A 10,425-nucleotide genomic window follows, 5' to 3' on the forward strand; every position below is an offset into this window, starting at 1 on the left:
GAAAGAGAATTATGAGTACAGCAAAGAATAGAAATATTTGTAAGTAGTCCCATGTTATGCAACATGGCACTATAAATTTGGAATAAAAAACGGAAAATAAAAATAGATAAATCAAACTTTGTGTAGGGTTGCTGCCTTGGAAAAAAAATTTCTGGAAAAAGCTCATGAAACAGATTTTCATTCAAAAGTATATATACAACACAAAGTTTCTTATGTCTTCACCAGCTACAACTATTCCAAGTAATTTATCTCCAACTACACTCCTTAAAATAAGCATAATAACTAAAACTCTCCATGAACAAAAAATTCTAAGTAAATATCATCATTGTGATTACAAAAAAAATCAAAATATCAAAAATTCTTTACTGAAATATCTGACATCATAGTTATTCATTAGCTTCAACAAACTCTTCACTGTATCCTGCTTTTGTGTGCTTTTAACCTTTTTCCTTTCTTGACCATCAACTTAACCACTCTACCCTACTTACCATTGTTTTGAAACTCTTCGTGTTGATGAAGAAATCTAGCACCAATGGTAGTATTGTTTTGGCACCAAAATGTAGAAATGAATGCTCGAAGGAAATGGCTTCATGTGAAAGACATTTTTTTTAGACTTATTTCACCTCGTTGGGATACAAAAGAGGTTAATCGAAATATTCTATGATATACAATGAACATTTTGTTTGAATTCGCAATTTTTATTTTGTACATAAAAATTTAGGGTGAGGGTCCATTTTAGGGTCAAGACAAACTGCAGATCTTATACAGGACTTGCGCTGGATTTATAAATATTGAAACCAATGGTGGATTGTGTTGATTCAATCATCAAACACATTCATCGTTTATAAGTGAAAGATCATTTCATAAATGATTATAACTGATTCCAAAAGAAATCATTTCCATGTTACAAAAAATCATAACTTTTGAGATTGAGCAGCCGAATGCTCAACCAAAGCATTCGGTTGCCACTTTGTAAATTTGCTTCCAGAATGCTCTTTTTTTTTTTTAAGGGAAGTTAACTACCTTATATAGGGCATTTGACTGTCTTCATTACAGAATCTAAGTAAATCGACTTCCTTACTAAGGCATTCGATTGCATAGCGAAATTCTAAAATAGAAAGCTAAAATTCGACTGCCTTTCTATGGGCATTTAAATGTCCTGACTTGAAGTCATGCAAACAATTCTTACATGCAAGTCAGTTCTTACATTCATCATGAAGCTTTATTCAAGCTTTATTATCTTGGTTTCTCAATCCTTGATTAAATATCACACTAAACCAATCATCTTTCACCAATCATCTTTCACTATTTTTAAAATATTTTAACAATTTTCCCCCATTTTTAAAATAAAGTAAGTCAAATATTTTTTAAAATCTTATACATAAAGAAGATATCAATCCTAATTTAAAATCTTTTCCTTAGTGATAATGTTGATAATCAAAATTATAAGGTAGAACAATGGTTTTGAATCAATAATTTTATGCAATTAGTCATGCATCAAATCACACATAAGATTTTACTCCTCAACAAAAGTTATCTAGCAAAACTTGACACAATTTTGTTGGCCATATTCTTGTATATTTTTCATAAATGCTTTAGAGCCAAACCCTTAGCTTTTAGAGTCAACACCACTTCGATTCGTGTAGGTGAACTTCATTAGAAATACCTTCATATAATGCATTCTAACACTTTATTTACTTGTTATGGATTCATGAAGAGTTGCAACTCAATCTCCCCATGTACATAAGGTTCCAAGTACTTATCAACCCTAAAATGGTGTATAAACTTTAAGTACTTACAGTTACATTAAAATAATGTACTTGAACTTATTAAAACTTAAGACTTAATGTCTTATTAAGCATTAAATTGAGGTTTCATCATATGTGACTTAATTAATGGGTTTGAGTCAATCCCTTTGGAAGTTTTAGACACTAATTTTTTTAAAAATTCTTTGTTAATGGATCTTTCAAGTTCTCACTTGATTTGACAAAATCTATGATGATCATCTTGTCCTTGATTAATTCTCTGACATAGCTATGCCAATGCATTTTAACTTCCCATTATAGACATGACTATATGCCTCTGATACTATAACTTCACTATCACAATTTATTAATATTGGTGACACTAGTTTTGGCCATAAAAGAACTTCATAAAATAGGTTTCTTAGCCATTTTGATTTCGTACAAGTTGATGCGAAAGCTACAAACTTTGAAGTCATAATAGAATCCATTATACAAATTTCTTTCTTAGATCCCTAAGAAACCGCACCCAATTATGGATGAATAATCTTTTATGTTTGTAATCCAACTTGCATCTGTGTTTCCTTTTAAGATAAAAGGTACATCATTATAGTTTTCTTTCAATATAGGCAAAAATAACAAACAAGCCTCTAAAATTTACCATTTTATTTAGATAGGCTCTTATATTTTTATTGTACCCAAATAAGCCCTTATACTTTAATTTGCATCCAAACAAACCTTTATCCTTTAATTTGTATCTAAATAAATCTATAACTTTAATTTGTACTTAAATAAACTATTAACATAAGTCGAACTTTCGATTGAAGTAAGAGCTTATTTGGATACAAATAAAAAAATAATGGCTTATTTAGGTATAATAAAAATAGAGGTTTATTTAAAAAAAAAAAAACGAAATAGTTCAAGTTTTTTTAGTATTTTAGCTTTAAATATTTCAATATTTTTAATATGACATTCCAATGCAAGCAATTAGGTTGCTTGTATTCCTCTAAGCTTATCAATTGCAAAAGCTATTTCAAATTTAGTGCATGTTATTGCATATATCAAACAACTTATTACTTTGCATAATCCAATTGTGCAATCGACATTCCCTTATTTGATAATAACTTCAAATTGAGATCATAAGGTGTTGTAAATGTTGCACAATCATCACAATTAAACTTTTTTGAGATTTTTTTAATGTGATGTGATTAGGATAATATCAAACTATTATTTTTTCTCAAAGTCCTTATTCCTAAAATCCCATCTGCAACACCCATATCTTTCTTAATAAAATTATTTGACAAGAATTTTTTATACTTTCAACTTGTTTCAACTCTATACCAAAAAGTAACATGTCATCAGCCATATAAACATATAATGACATTTTTTTCATGTTCAAAGTTACTATAAACGCACTTATCTAATTCATTAATCTTACATCCATTAGCTAGAACAACTTTATCAATTTTTTTCATTGCTTATGTGCTTATTTGAGTTCATACAAAAACTTAATCAATTTACATATTTTCTTTTCTTGTCTTTTAATTACAAACCTTTTAGATTGTTGTATATATACCTCTTTATCCAATCACTATTTAAAAATGTTGTTTTAACATCTATTTGGTGAATTTCTAATTTATATATAGAGGTTAATGCTGCAAATATTCTTAATTACCCATTTTCTTTTTGTCCTAGAATCACAACCCCTTCGAATTGTTTCATATATACCACCTCATCCAATTCACTATTTAAAAATGTTGTTTTAACATCTATTTGGTGAATTTCTAATTTATATATAGAGGCTAATGCTCTAAAAATTCTTATTATAGCTATTCTTGCTACCGACGCATATATATAAAAATAAACAATTTCATATTTTGTGTAAATCTCTTAATAACTAACATGTCTACAATACCATCCATGTCATAGCACCATCCACTTCCATTCTTCTTTTGAAAATCTATTTGCAACCTATTGGTTTGTAGCCTGGAAGTACATCCACCAAAATCCATGCAAACAACAAAAATAGTCTTTTAGTAAAAGTCATGATCCTGACTAAAATTTATATAATCTTTACTAATTCTTTTACTGAGCCATGTTGACCTTCATAAGTTTTCATTGTCAGTTCTCTTGTCAATTACATATAATGAAAAATAAAACTTAACCCTCACTATATCCATCATTTAATGAAGGTTAAAAGATCCTTGCTAAATGTAAACAATTAATGAAGGTAATTTTTGAGCCTCATTCATGTAAAATTTATAATGAAAGTCTATTTTGACTCTCATTATATCTTTTACCGTTAGTGTAATCTTTTATTGATCCTCACTTAAAGTTTTTTACTTTTAATGAATGCTTGTAGTGACCCTCATTAAAAAGTACTTTTATTAAAGATTGTGACCTCTCTAAATAAAAAACAAATAAATAAAAATTTTCAAAAACATTGTTATATAAAACCAAATAAGCATTAAAGTAACAAATTTCGAACCATATTTAAGTACTCTCTAATTTTTTGGTCCAAAAAACTTGCATTCTTTCATTTCTCACATTCTCCACAGAAGTAAACGATTTTTCACCCTATAACAAAAACAACATTTTCACCTTTTGCTCTTGCATCTCAGTATGTTCTACAAAAATTAAGCAAAATACAGATTCAACATTGTTAGGATGCTAGAGAGTTTTTAGCACTAATTACTAGTGAATTTGAAAGGCTTATAGGCAAAAAATAATACTACCAACAAATTTCTTTAAATGATTGCTTTATTGAAGCGATTACACTAATAAACATGAAAGATAAACAATTTAGAATTTATTTGGTAGGATGATTGACATTACAAATTTATAAAACACCTAGCCACCTTATCAAATGACAGACTTAGGGACTTATTTTGTAGGATATAAATATCTATGTTTTGAAGGATGAAAAGCCAATTTTGAAAGAAAATTTATGCTTTCAAGTCTTTAGTTCTTTCATAAACTTGAACTAGCAAAACAAACCACTTTTAAAAAACCTAGTCTGCTAGAGTACTAAATAACAAGGATTATATGAGCTTACAACTTCAAGCCAATGTTAAAAGGCTAGTTTTTTTGCCTTTTCATCCTTAGACAAGCCATTCCCAACCTACAAATTGAAAAGGATTCTCTTGTTAGTCTTTAAGTGAATTTGCAAAGTAGCATACCACATTTTAAGTACTTATGAAAAAAAGCTTTACTCTAATATTTTAAAGACTTGTGAAATCTTAGTAAATTACCCTAGCAACTTTTGTTTTAGCTTGTGCCCATTTTTTATATAATAGTTTCTTGTTTTTCAATGTCATAAAACAAAACAAAACAACTTTTTAGAGCTGTAGAATCTAAGGTCTTCCATATATAATGTTAAAATGAATGTAAAAATCAAACAAATTGCTCAAAATCAAAACAACGAAAAAAGCATTAAAAATTGAGATTATATGAAAACAAACCAAAGCTACTTAACCAAACTGTAAAATTTGCTAGGTTCCTTATTATCTTACAACTTTTGTAAACTTTTCGAAGCTTAGTTGTAGCAGCATTAAGCTAAGTTACGAGCTTTGAGAAAATAGTAGCACTGATTTAGTCAAAAGGCTGCAAAAATACACCTAAAGGTTAATGGCATTTAGCTTATTTTCCATTGTGAGTATAAAAGCTTTAACATCCTAGGTTTAGAGAGCAATAAGTAGGAAGTTTAAAGAGCTTAAAAACAATCAAACATCTAAATAAAAAAATCATTGAACCAATTAACCTTAATTTGCAAATAGAGTTTACAGCTCTATATAAGTATGTATGTGTGTGTAATATTAGTCATTAATATGAAACAATGAAATGATAAAAGTACGACTATATACTTTGATGTTAGCACAATCCCAACACACAAAAAACACATCATATCATCAAAAACTTGAACTAGCATTATAAAAAGGATAAAAAAAATCCTACTAACATCCAAACAACAAAAAAGCGTAGTAAAAAAGTCAACAACTCTTGAATAATAGAACAAATAGAAGGAAAATAGTAAGATCGCAAAAACCCAAAGCAAAAAAAAGAGAAATCCGACATAAGCATTTATATAAACAAGTTCAGGTAGCTTATCTCTCCCCTCTCTCTCTCTCTCTCTCTCTCTCTTGAGGTGGAATGCGAAACTCATTAATTGTGGACTTGATCAATGCATGTAAAACCTTGAAACAAACACAAAAAATTCAAAAACTTAACCTTATTTTTCACAATATTATCATCAAATTTTAGTAGGAAACTTGAAATAAATAAATAGCAGGGTAATGGATTTTAAAAAATTATAACACATGCTATGATGTTTGTTTTTCACAGAAAATCAAAATAGATGGGAAATTTTTTTTTACCATATTTATTAATAGTTGAACCAAAAAGAAATAAAAATAGCATAAAACATTATCTCAACTGCAAGATTAAGTTAATTCAAATTTTAGATCAAAAATTAATTGAAAACTATTCAGTTTATTAGCCTCAAAAAATTCAATTTTTACTCAAAATTCATAAAAAGTTATATAAAAAGCAAGTAATTGGCTCATACCTTTGCGATTTCATCGTTGTAACTAGCATTTGAAATGAAAAAAAAAATTAATGTACTCTTAAGAAATTTCAGGCAAAAAATCTTTAATCGGTGAAAAAAACCTTTGACTAAACTCTTCTGAACAATCTGCAATGAAAACAAAAACAAAGAGAAAAAAAAAGAGCTTGCAATGCAGAAGAAACAATTCAGAGAAGAAATTGAGAAATTATTGGTTTATTGGAATCACTTGTGTTTTTTAGTTTCTAAACTTTTTTTTTTTAATTTTGAGTTCTTGAATTTTTTTTTTTTTTTGCCTTTTAAATTAAAGGAATGGATTTATGGGTTTTTATAGCTCTGCCATCTTTATCACCTAAAAAAAAAAAAGAAAAAAAACTTCAAATACATATGCATCAAGAGTGAAGGTCTGCTAGTATCCAAAATAAGCAGTTTAGTAAGAGTCATTATTAAGTTTTTAGGTTATTCTTTTTGTTATGGATTTTTACTCATTATTTTTGTTAAAGGTAAAAAAAAATCAAGTAAAGATGGATAGTACGTTGAATAAAATTGAATAAATTATAAAAATATACCTTATGATTATGATCGAAATAAAAGTGTCCTTAAGGTTTAAAATGTGATACTTAACTATCCTATGATTTATTTTATTTTTTTGTTTTTTTATTTTTTATTTTTTTCTTCTTCTTCTTCTTCTGAATTCATACATTCTCTCTAAAAATTCATACACTTTCTACAAATCCATTCTTTCTCTTTAAAAATAAACCAATTCTCTCTTTAAACCTAGATCAATCCATAAACAACAACATTTAAATCATCAAAAAATATCAATTTTACTGCTAACAAATAGGAAGTTGCTAGGAATTGAATCAATCCAAAAAGTCAAATTCCCCAACATAAGTAGTAAATAATTCATCATTAAAGCCTCAATAAAACATCTCAAAAACAAAACCAGAATTCCAGCTAACAACCTTAGAAAAAAATTCACAATTAGAAATTCAGTTATAAAAACCAGAAATCACCACCTAAGTAAGAAAATAGAAAATTGCAATAACAAAATAGATAAAGTTATAAGATTATGATTCGGTTTCGTAGGATTTATTCTTATAAATAGAGGAAAGAAGCATTACTGGCATAAAAGAATAGAAGAATAAGTCCTCAGTGGTCTCAATAAGGTAACATATAGTGGCGGAGGTAGCAAGTTGTCACCAGTTTTTTGGTTTTTGAGTTCTACTCATTTGGTGTTATTCTTGAGAGTTTGAAGATGGTTGAGAAGTTTAGAAAGTAGTAGCAATTTTTATTTAATGCTTTGATCTATATTTGTATTGGAGGCTTAGGAAATTCTAAAGGAAGAAAAAAAAGATTTGCTAGGGATTTTCAAAAACTATTGAATAACACATAGTGGTTGGACAGTAAGGGGCGAATGATAGATTAGTACCAATTTCTAAGTTGTTAATTTTTTTTATTTAAGGTTTGGAAGTTTAAAGAAAAGGGAATGAATTTTTTTTTGTGGTTTAAAGGTTGCTATTTATGGATTGGTTTAGGTTTAGAGAGAGAATTGATTTGGTTTTATAGAGAGAGAATAAATTTTTAGAGAGAAAATATGAATTCAAATGAAGAAGAAAGAAAAAATAATGGTTTTGAGTGAAAAAAAAAGACAAATCATAAGGTAGTTAAGTATCACATTTTAAACTTTAGAAGACACTTTTATTTTAACCTTACCTATAAAAATTTTTTATTTTTTTACTTTCATTAAAAAAATAACTTTTCAGTATACTTTTTATAAATGAAAGCAAGAGAATTGTAAAATAAATTTAGAAATGACCTTGTAAATTTTACAATTGATCACTCAACTATCACTAAAATTCCAAATAAGTGATTAAACTTTAATTTATCTTAATAAAGTCATTAAAGTTTATTAGGTGCATCAAATGTAGTCACTTTGACAAATTCCATCCAAATTATGAATGAAAAAAATGACATGGCTAACATGTCGTCACCATATCATTAGCCATGTCAACTAAAAATTTTGTCACCATTTTCTTCCCCTTTTTCTGTCTAACTCAACCATCATTTCTACTCTTTTTAACTTTATCTTTAACTTTTTCAACCTATACTTTCTTTTTCCTTTCTTTTTGGTGTTTGGCATTGTCGAAGTCATTGTCGTTGCCAGTTGCCAATTTTTTTTCTCCCTCTCAGTCCATTAACTGTTTAATCGATTCATTTTTCTAAAAAATAGTCACTTTTGTCAATTTTTTTATTTTTTTTTAAATTAAATCTATCACCGATGATAGCTTTTTTCTTGTGGATTCCATTTTTTTTCAGTCTACATAATTTTGTTCTTAATATATTTAATTTTTCTCCCACAAACATTGTAGTTGTCATTACCACCTGTTGCCAATGCTTGATACTAAGTCTTTTTACTCATAGTTAGTTAATGCTCTATCTATTGTTCACTCAAGCAAGTAACTTTTCAACATATTTTGGATTTGACCTTTTTATCATCTATTTAATGACACCATTCTTTGATTGTTTAGTTTTAGTTACTAATTGGAAAAACATGTTTTTATAATTAAAATGGGCCATGGAAACCTTGATGGCATGGTTCATAATGGTGGAAAAGATAATTTGAAGCAAAAAGGCAAAAATGATGGTGGAAATGATATGGATTCCACAACCAAAGTTTAAAGTAGCTGCTAATTACTTTGTTTTATAATTACTACTTTGGTAATATGTGTAAGTAGTTTGAGTTTTGTTTTTAGAGTTTCTGCTAATGGCTTTTGCTTATTCTTATATTACACATGGCTCAAGCCTTCTTCTTGTTTTCCATCTAACAAATGTTAGTCTTGTACTATTGGTGTTTTGTTTAATGAAATCGTCTTGACTTAAAAGAAAAAAAAAAAAGGTCTCGAATTTGTAATGAGTTGAACTATAGGCATAGTTGTGGTAACTAGTAAGATGATGGTGATGTTCTAATTCAACTCTAGTGATTTCGACGGTGCTGGATACTAAAAAGAAATGAGGGATAAAGTATAGGTTGAGAAAGTTAAACAAAAAATAAAGGATGTTTAAGTTAGACCTAAAAAAAAAAGAAGAAAATGATGACTAGATTTTTATTTGACATGGCTAATGATATGGTGGATAAAATGTCAACCACGTCAATTTTCCATCCATAACTTGGATGGAATCTGTCAAAGTGATTACATTTGGTACATTTAATAAACTTCAATAACCTTATCGAATAAATTAAAGTTCAATGATTTAATTGGGATCTTGTTGATAGTTGAATGACCAACTATGAAATTTACTTGACTCTCATGCAAATAACAATTAGTGATAGTAAACAAAAGATGCTCACTAAAATCCTCATTAAAACTTTTGTTTTTGTAGTGATTGTTTCTATTATTGAATCCATTTCATCATTTATAACTACTTTTTGCTACATCATGAGTTTCATTGCTTAATCAAATGTACTAAGATCTAATTCTATATTAAAGCAATATTCAATATGATTGTTAATTGTTTCTCATGTTCCTTTAACTAAGAATATATAAAAATTTAAGTAAAAATTTTTTAACTTTTCTTGCTCTTTTACTTATTTTAAGTGCAAGGTGTTCTTCTTCAATGTTGAAAGAATCATTCATTATTTCATTTGAACTATTTTGAGCAATATCTTTAGGAAGAGGAATTGATTTGAATCAATATTAATTAAATAAGTCATCCTTTGATTCAATTGTCGTATTAATTGATATTAAATCATTTGGTTCTATAACTATGAATTTATATGCCTTGCTATTTTAAATATAGCCAAGAATATACATTCAATTCATCTTTCTCCTAATTTCTTTCTTTTAGGTTCAAGAATCTTAACAATTACTTTGCATCCCAATACCTTAAGATAGCTTAAATTGGTTTTTCTTTTCTTCCATAATTCATATAAGATAACCTTATTCCTATTATTAAGAACTTTATTTTAATTATACATGCATTCATTAATGCTTCACCCAAAAAATCTTATCTTAATCCATGTATACATCATTTTATACGTCATATTCCATGTAGAATGCCAACTGTGCAACACAAATAATCGTTAATCTTATTTAACTAAGGCTCCATTTGTTTTGTGAA

The sequence above is a fragment of the Durio zibethinus genome, chromosome 24 (genome assembly GCF_047325235.1).
Source record: "Durio zibethinus cultivar Kanyao isolate XHJ-2024 chromosome 24, ASM4732523v1, whole genome shotgun sequence".
In the NCBI taxonomy this organism is placed as follows: domain Eukaryota; kingdom Viridiplantae; phylum Streptophyta; class Magnoliopsida; order Malvales; family Malvaceae; genus Durio; species Durio zibethinus.